General features: G+C 39.1%; 1 pseudogene; it reads left to right on the forward strand.

Annotated features, from left to right (window-relative positions):
• On the forward strand, window positions 1-9,664 carry LOC147503236 (GDSL esterase/lipase At5g03980 pseudogene; annotated as a pseudogene).
• The last annotated feature ends 216 nt before the right edge of the window (window positions 9,665-9,880 follow it).

Raw genomic sequence — 9,880 nt, forward strand, 5'->3', positions numbered from 1 at the left:
ATGGTTCAGGGTTTTATAGGTTTTCTCGATGGGGGTTATTACTTTGGAACATGGAGCGAGGGCCTAAAAAGGATGGACAGGAACATTCTATCCTGGCCGAGCAAACTTCCATCTCTACCAAACTGGTATAGCTCTGCTGGGTACTATGATGATAATTCAAATGCACTTTCCCATTTTTTATCGGTGAAATCAGATAAAAGTAAAGTTAGAAGAGCAAGTATAAAGCGCAGTCTTCCCGAGAAGTTATCGATTGGTCTTTTCAGAAGTTACGTCGAATATCAAATCGGTCCGGATCATTAGAGAAAGATTGGTCCTTTGATGATTCTGCAAAGAAGTTCCTTCGAGAAAAGCTCTCGTGACGTTGTCATTTAACTTCGAAGAAGGTGGGAGTGAGGCACGGGATGGTAGTAATATAGTTTATGTGAGGGAATATATGCAAGGAGTCTTGATTAAGGACACATCCAACCGGTCCAAGTAAGTTGAATCCCAAACTCTTGGTCGTCAAATATTGGAACTTCAACCTCCAAGTTGGGTTGAGATGCGCGAGCGTGATGTTACACTACTCGCCTCGCACATCCAACCGGTCCAAGTAGGTTGACTCCCCAACTCTTGGTCGTCAAAGATTGGAACTTCAACCTCCAAGTTGGGTTGAGATGCGCTTGTGGCGTGATGTTACACTACTACCTGCACATCCAACCGGTCCAAGTAGGTTGAATCCCCAACTTTGGTAAGTAAACCAAAAGACTAAACTTGCAAAACTTAAACTTTGTCTGGGCTTTATACATTCTAAGAATTCTACAATTAGATTGGTGTCCTACGTTGTTTATGAAAACAGAGGATATAAGAGGAGAGGTAGGTGAGCTTAAAACTATAAAAGTGAAAACACGCGAGCGTAATGTTACACTACTCGCCTCGCACATCCAACCGGTCCAAGTAGGTTGAATCCCCAACTCTTGGTCGTCAAAGACTGGAACTTCAACCTCCAAGTTGGGTTGAGATGCGCGAGGGTGATGTTACACTACTTGCCTCGCACATCCAATCGAACTTCTTATTTAGTTTTCCTCATTCTGAACTTCTACAATTATATTGGTGTTCTACGTTTTTTATGAGAACAGAGGACATGAGGGTAGGGGTGGGTGAGTTTAAAACTATGAAAGCGGTAAAATGAAAATTAATTACGCTTAACTAATTAACTAATGATTAAAACTTATCTAAATTAGATAGATATCAAAATTAGATATTTCACTTTGATTAGAAGTTTTATTAATTAATACTTATCTAAATTAGATAGATATCAAAATTAGAGATTATCAATTGGTAAAAGATAGATTTAACAATAAAAAAGCTACTTAAAAACTAACCTAAGGTGTTACGACATGAACTAAAAGCCATGGAGTACTTTGAACTGTCAATCACTTATTTTTACTAAAAAGAATCCTCTAGATACTGGAGTCCACCCCTTGACCACGTGTTTTTAGGAGTTGAGATTTCTCAATGGAATGAAGGAGAGTGTAAATATGAAAATTAACTACGCTTAGCTAATTAACTAATGATTAATTATACAAAATACGTATAAGCTTGGAAAGTGTTCGTCAAAGAAAGATTGGAACTTCAACCCCCAAGTTGGGTTGAGATGCGCGAGCGTGATGTTACACTACTCGCCTCACACATCCAACCGGTCCAAGTAGGTTGACTCCCCAACTCTTGGTCGTCAAAGATTGGAACTTCAACCTCCAAGTTGGGTTGAGATGCGCGAGGGTGATGTTACACTACTCGCCTCGCACATCCAACCGGTCCAAGTAGGTTGAATCCCCAACTCTTGGTCGTCAAAGATTGGAACTTCAACCTCCAAGTTGGGTTGAGATGCGTGAGCGTGATGTTACACTACTCGCCTCGCACATCTAACCGGTCCAAGTAGGTTGAATCCCCAACTCTTGGTAAGTAAACCAAAAGACTAAATTTCCAAAACTTAAACTTTCTCTGAGCTTTATACATTCTAAGAATCGAACTTCTTATTTAGAGTTCCAACCCCCAAGTTGGGTTGAGATGCGCGAGCGTGATGTTACACTAATCGCCACGCACATCCAACCAGTCCAAGTAGGTTGAATCCCTAACTCTTGGTCGTCAAAGATTGGAACTTCAACCTCCAAGTTGGGTTGAGATGCGCGAGCGTGATGTTACACTACTCTCTCCTCGACATCCAACCGGGTCCAAGTAGGTTGACTCCCCAACTCTTGGTAAGTAAACCAAAAGACTAAACTTCCAAAACTTAAACTTTGTCTGGGCTTTAACTAATGATTAATTATACAAAATACGTTTAAGCTTTGAAAGTGTTCGTTGATTCAACCCCCAAGTTGGGTTGAGATGCACGACCAAATCTTAAACTTTGTCTGGGCTTTATACATTCTAAGAATTGAACTTCTTATTTAGTTTTCCTCATTCTGAACTTCTACAATTAGATTGGTGTCCTACGTTGTTTATGAGAACCGAGAATATGAGGGTAGGGGTGGGTGAGCTTAAAACTATGAAAGCGGTAAACATGAAAATTAACTACGCTTAGCTAATTAACTAATGATTAATTATGCAAAATACGTATAAGCTTGGAAAGTGTTCGTCAAAGAAAGATTGGAACTTCAACCCCCAAGTTGGGTTGAGATGCGCGACCGTGATGTTACACTACTCGCCTCGCACATCCAACCGGTCCAAGTAGGTTGACTCCCAACTCTTGGTCGTAAAAGATTGGAACTTCAACCTCAAGTTGGGTTGAGATCTTGTGAAAGATGTTACACTACTACGCCTCGCACATCCAACCGGTCTAAATAGGTTGACTCCCCAACTCTTGGTCGTCAAAGATTGGAACTTCAACCTCCAAGTTGGGCTGAGATGCGCGAGCGTGATGTTACACTACTCGCCTCGCACATCCAACCGGTCCAAGTAGGTTGACTCCCAAACTCTTGGTCGTCAAAAATTGGAACTTAAATCTCCAAGTTGGGTTGAGATGCGCGAGCGTGATGTTACACTACTCGCCTCGCACATCCAACCGGTCCAAGTAGGTTGAATCCCCAACTCTTGGTAAGTAAACCAAAAGACTAAACTTCCAAAACTTAAACTTTGTCTGGGCTTTATACATTCTAAGAATTTTACAATTCAATTGGTGTCCTACGTTGTTTATGAGAACAGAGGATATGAGGGGAGTGGTACACTTAACTAATTAACTAATGATTAATTATACAAAATACGTATAAGTTTGGAAAGTGTTCATCAAAGAAAGATTGGAACTTCAACCCCCAAGTTGGGTTGAGATGCGCGACCGTGATGTTACACTACTCGCCTCGCACATCCAACCGGTCCAAGTAGGTTGACTCCCCAACTCTTGGTCGTCAAAGATTGGAACTTCAACCTCCAAGTTGGGTTGAGATGCGCGAGCGTGATGTTACACTACTCGCCTCGCACATCCAACCGGTCCAAGTAGGTTGACTCCCCAACTCTTGGTCGTAAAAGATTGGAACTTCAATCTCCAAGTTGGGTTGAGATGCGCGAGCGTGATGTTACACTACTCGCCTCGCACATCCAACCGGTCCAAGTAGGTTGAATCCCCAACTCTTGGTCGTCAAAAATTGGAACTTCAATCTCCAAGTTGGGTTGAGATCTTGGCGTGATCTTACACTACTCGCCTCGCACATCCAACCGGTCCAAGTAGGTTGAATCCCCAACTCTTGGTAAGTAAACCAAAAGACTAAACTTCCAAAACTTAAACTTTGTCTGGGCTTAATCACTTATTTTTTCTAAAAAGAACCGTCAATTATCCGGTGAATTAGTGAATTAGTAGAAAGATACCATGTCAATTAGACAATTAGTAAAATGCGTCTTAGAAATAAAAGTATTAACATTTGAACTAATGAATCCCGGTGAACAAAAAGCATTTGCCATAGAAAGATACCATGTCAATTAGACAATTAGTAAAATGCGTCTTAGAAATAAAAGTATTAACACTTGAACTAATGATTTCATACTAACTCCGAGATAAAATCAAACAGTAAAACCCCAAATGACAAAACAAACAAAGAACGATTCAATAAAAGCAATACAACATTAATATAGAGATTAGAATCATGTTTTTTTTTAATCATTAATAGAACATTTGAAAATAAGAAGATGGCACAAACTATATAGGAATCTATATTCTCTAAAGTATTAAACCACTAAAGAATAAAAAAATCCTTGTACCTTGATCGATATTGATTTCATCTCAATGGGTGAGGATGAAGAATCTTCTGCAATATCAAAGAACACGTGGAATTAATGTACTTGGGGATAATAGAAAAGATAAAACCAAACACACTATATTGCATTTTAAAATGGTAACTTATAATTAAAAAATAGCATCGAAATCCCGAGGAGATCAAAGGAACTTCAGCAAGAAAGGATTGAGTCCGAGGAGATTGTTTTCTAAATAATTTTCAAACAAAGAACGATTCAATAAAAGCAATACAACATTAATCTAGAGATTAGAATCATGTTTTTTTTTAATCATTAATAGAACATTTGAAAATAAGAAGATGGCACAAACTATATAGGAATCTATATTGTCTAAAGTATTAAACCACTAAAGAAAAAAAAAAATCTTGTACCTTGATCGATATTGATTTCATCTCAATGGGTGAGGATGAAGAATCTTCTGCAATATCAAAGAACACGTGGAATTAATGTACTTGGGGATAACAGAAAAGATAAAACCAAACACACTATATTGCATTTTAAAATGGTAACTTATAATTAAAAAATAGCATCGAAATCCCGAGGAGATCAAAGGAACTTCAGCAAGAAAGGATTGAGTCCGAGGAGATTGTTTTCTAAATAAGTTTCTCGGTGTTGTGAGAATGAGAGAAGGGAAGCTTTTGGGTTCCGAGTGAAATTAAATCAACATGCGATAGAAGCTTATTGTTTCATGGAGGTGATTGCTTTGCCAAAAAAATTTGGTGTTTTGAAAAGCTAAAATTTGGAGAAGAAAGTATGAAAATTTTACAATTGTTATCAAATGAACTAAAATGGATTAAAACAAAAAGTGAAAACTAAAAACCAAATGAAGAACCAACATACCTCAAACTTCTAGTGATGTTCCGAATCCCCTTGGTGCCACATAAATCAGCAAAAAGAGTAGCCCACTTTGATCAGCCTTCCTTAGTCTACCAATAAGGTGCCTTGGCGTGCATTTGGCCCATCTGGCAACTGTCTTTTCTCCATGGCATGACTCCAAGCCCTCTCTGAAGATGGATATACCTATTTCAAAACTTAAAAGATTAAGTACATCAAGATCAAGCATTGTGACAAAGAAAGCACATGACCACTGAAGAACCATGACTTTAAACAGAATGACAGCTTTCCATAATACTATTGCAATTTTGTGTTGAACTATCTAGGCTTTCCACTTCAAAAAAACAAAGATGAACATGGAATAAACCAACCCATTATCTGAAGATGGATTTCACTGGGAAAAAAATGAAAAATGAAAAATAAAAATGAAAAATAACAATAAAAATTCGGCTAACCTGCCTGTGTTTGTCCAAAGAAGAGAGAGAAAGTTATGGGAAGAGAATCCCATAACTCCACTAACTCTTTCCATCACACGCTTGGCTGTAACCTCGGCTTTCGGCTTTCCAACATCTTGGAGCCTACACCACCAACACCCGTAATCAAAGAAAGCCTTCTACTAAATCGTAAGCAGTAAGTACAGAGTACACATGAAACATAAAACACAATTATCCTAGCATCATGGTCAAACACACGACATAAGTGTCTAACTATCTAACAGTGTACTTTAAGCCTAAGACTCTTTCAAACAGATCTCTTCCCTCTACTTATCATATTCTATTCTTCTTTGTTTCATGACAACGTTCCAAGTTCCACGCCCATAGTGGTTATTACTCAACTTTTCTTACTTGACTATCATTTTCCATACTCCTTACCAGTAGACAATCACTTACTAAGGAGGCCACAATGTATAAAGACTATTTTTTTTTCCCCCTATGAAAAGTCACTTCTTGAAATTAGGAAATAAATGTATTCGAAAGATAAAATAGTAAACTTGAAGAGAAACTGACGATTGAGATTAGTAACTTCAATAGTATCCATATCAATAACATGAAGATTAGTAAAGCCAGATAAAGCCAAATCCTTTAAAAGCTCACAACCCAATCCACCAGCACCAACTACTAAAACCTTTGTGTATTCCCCACCTTAAACCCAACTCTAATTGGTACAAACCACACTGGTGCATAAACCCTTGAACAGGACGACATATGACGATTCGGGCTTCTGGCGATTTGTGGGAGGAAGATACGGAACATAGGGTTCCACACGTCTCAGATTAACAGTTTGGTTCGTCTGGGTAGAGAATCTCAAGAGTTATTTTTAATTTTAGTCGTGGATTTTTTTTAATTTTTTTTGGGAACAGTCGTGGGTTTTTGAGGTGGGGTTTCCATTTTAAGTGGGAGACATCTATCGCAGTTTTTTTTCTCCACTTTACTTTTAAGTGGTTCGGCCATTTTTTCTCCACTTTTTCTTAATCCACTATTCCATGGCCTCATAGTGAGAATCCCAAATAACAAATAAGATACAATCTGCTTTAAAAGAACAGACTAAAAGTGAGAAACCACCAACGATATAGGCAAGCTACTTAACAATGTCATCGTTTTTACCAACTTATTTTGAACAGTGTAGCATCATTTTTTCTGAACTTCGGATTTCTTATTCCTTTTCTACCAAATAAAGTAGACTTACAGATTCGTTGTGACCAGTCAAAGAATGGACTAAACTTCCATCAGCAGCCCAGCACCAACTACTAAAACCTTTGTGTATTCCCCACCTTAAACCCAACTCTAATTGGTACAAACCACACCGGGTGCATAAACCCTTGAACAGGACGACATATGACGATTCGGCTTCTTCGGCGATTTGTGGGAGGAAGATACTGAACATAGGGTTCCACACGCCTCGATTAATGTTTGGTTAGTCGGGTAGAGAATCTCAAGAGTTATTTTTAATTTTAGTCGTGGGTTTTTTTTAATTTTTTTTGGGAACAATCGTGGGTTTTTGAGGTGGGGTTTCCATTTTAAGTGGGAGACATCTATCGCAGTTTTTCTCCACTTTACTTTTTAAGTGGTTCGCCACTTTTTCTCCACTTTTTCTTAATCCACTATTCCATGGCCTCAAAGTGAGAATCCCAAATAACAAATGATCAAAGGCTAAAAAAGAACAAACTAAAAGTGAGAAACCACCAACGATATATAGGCAAGCTACTCGAGCGGTGTCATCGTTTTTTACGACTTATTTTGAAATGATGTAGCATCATTTTTCTGAACTTCGATTTCTTATTCCTTTTCTACCAGCTAAAGTAGACTTACCGATTCGTTGTGACTACCAAAGAATGGACTAAACTTCCATCAAGAAGATTCCAAACACAGATTATGCAATCTGCATTTAAAAGCACACCTTAATATAGAAGTACACTCATTATCAAAACACACATACGGAATAAATCATCGACAAAGATAATAAAACTTGGAGACAAAAACCAAAATTAATGCAAATAAATTGAAACTCTTCTCGGTGTCAAAAGGTAATTAATCTTTTGCAAGAACGTGAAAAATGAGATCATCCCAATACCAAAAGCAAACCAAACCCAAAGATTCAAAAATACAACAACAACAACGACAACAAACGCACATGCAAAAGAAAGAAGGCTTACTAGTAAGAAGGGGTGTGATCAAGTCCGAGATGTTCAAAGGAGACGGTGGTGGTGTGAAACTCAAGCTTTGAAGTAGCCATGTTTAATTCTTGGCATTATGGAGTTATAAATTGTGCTTTTTGTTATATTGGAAGAAAATGGTCAAGGAGTTAAGGTGAAAAATAGTGTATTACAGGACTGAAAACTTTGATGGATTAAGAACCAACCTAATGGAGCTCATTCTCGACCTTTTCAAAACCAATCTTCGGCAAGGTAGATTAAGAATTTAGAGAAGGTCTCTGAAATGATAGTCATTGATTAGATGATTAGATGGGAGACTTGAAAAATGGAGTGATCGCTGCAGAGGGAGGGAGGATAACGTTTTTAGGGTTCTAAAAATCCTTCGTGGCTCGAGACGTTTATAGAATGTTATTGGGGATTTGATGTTTTGGTGTTTCAGGAGCAAGCGTATGCAGATATGGGATAAAGAAGGTATGTGAATTACGGTGTTTTAAAACGAAACAAAGATTCGGTGGGTTTTGGTTCGGCCAGTTTTTTCTCCACTTTTTTCTTAATCCATCCTGATTTCTCGTGAGTAAATAGGGTACTTAAAATTTGCCTACGTGGACACCCTCAGAGAGCAGCAAAAGGGACTGCTATTATATATATATAAAGATTTCTCTATTTCAGTATCTCCTATGCCTATTCGGACAAAGAGAATTTAGCTTCCTCTATATAAGCCACTCCAGACCACAATGCCTTTCTCATATCAGACACCACTGCTAGATTTCTCAAGACAAATAAAGAATTAATGTCTTCTTCACTTCTCTTCCTCCTATTGCTGTTGATAACAACTTCTTGTTCTGGTGTTTTAGCTGCTGATCCTCCTAGAAAATAATAACAACGGGATATGCCCATTCCAGTCAATATATCAGTTCGGGGATTCTATTTCTGATGTTGGGAATCTAATCCGACTTGGGCCTGCTGGTGCAAGAACCTCTTCTTCACGTTTTCCTTACGGTGAAACCATCCGGAGGCCTACGGGAAGAAGCTCCAATGGTTTACTGATGATCGATTACATAGCCACGGCACTCGGACTGCCACGTCTCAACCCTTACCTAGACCGTACTGCTAGCGTTCAACAAGGGGTAAATTTTGCAGTGGCTGGTAGTACTTCCCTTGATACTAGCTTCTTTTTTCACCTCGAGAAACATCACCGTGACCAGGCTCAATCGTCCCCTCAGTGTGCAACTACAATGGTTTAGAGACCATCTCATTCGTACCTGTCGCACTCCCCGTGCATGCACGTAACAGCTTAGACGTTCCCTCGTGTTTCTTGGGGAGGTTGGTGGAAACGACTATAACAATGCTTTTTTCCAACACAAACCAGTTGAGGAGATTAGAAGCTATGTGCCCCAAGTCGTTAGTGGGATAACAAACGCTGTGAGACAAGTGATTCGTGCTGGTGCGGTGCGTGTTGTTGTGCCTGGAAATTTTCCCATTGGATGTATACCAATATACCTCACATCCTTCCCTAGCGACGACCCTAGTGCTTATGATGACACGAATTGCCTGAGGAATTTGAACGAATTTGCAGTTTATCACAACGACTACCTGCGGAGAGCTCTTCAGCCACTAAGAAGAGAATACCCACGGGTGGTCATACTCTACGGGGATTACTATACGGCCTTTCAGTCAGTCCTCCATCGTGCTCCTTTACTCGGATTTGATGGCACTTCACTAATGAAAGTGTGTTGTGGAGTGGGAGGCCTGTACAATTTCAACACCAACCGGATGTGTGGACTTCCAGGTGTTCCGGTTTGCCCAAATCCCGCACAGAGGATTCATTGGGATGGCATTCATCTCACACAGGAGGCCTATAGCCATATGTCTGAATGGCTCCTTAATGATTTGTTGCCACAGATGCAATGCGCTTAGGTTCATCTTTATGTTTCTCTGTTTACTCTAATGTAGACGATTTTTGTATTGATTTTAGTGAGTTTCGTACTTTTTGTTTCACTAGCGAGTTTCAGCCAAGGCTGCCATGAGTATTTCATTGAGTTCATTTTCCAATACTATCCCTGAGAACGTACATATTTTGATTATTTTGATTTAATGTCTGTGTACAATGTACATATCCCTGAGAAATAAGAA

The sequence above is a fragment of the Coptis chinensis genome, chromosome 4 (genome assembly GCF_015680905.1).
Source record: "Coptis chinensis isolate HL-2020 chromosome 4, ASM1568090v1, whole genome shotgun sequence".
NCBI classification, from domain to species: Eukaryota; Viridiplantae; Streptophyta; class Magnoliopsida; order Ranunculales; family Ranunculaceae; genus Coptis; species Coptis chinensis.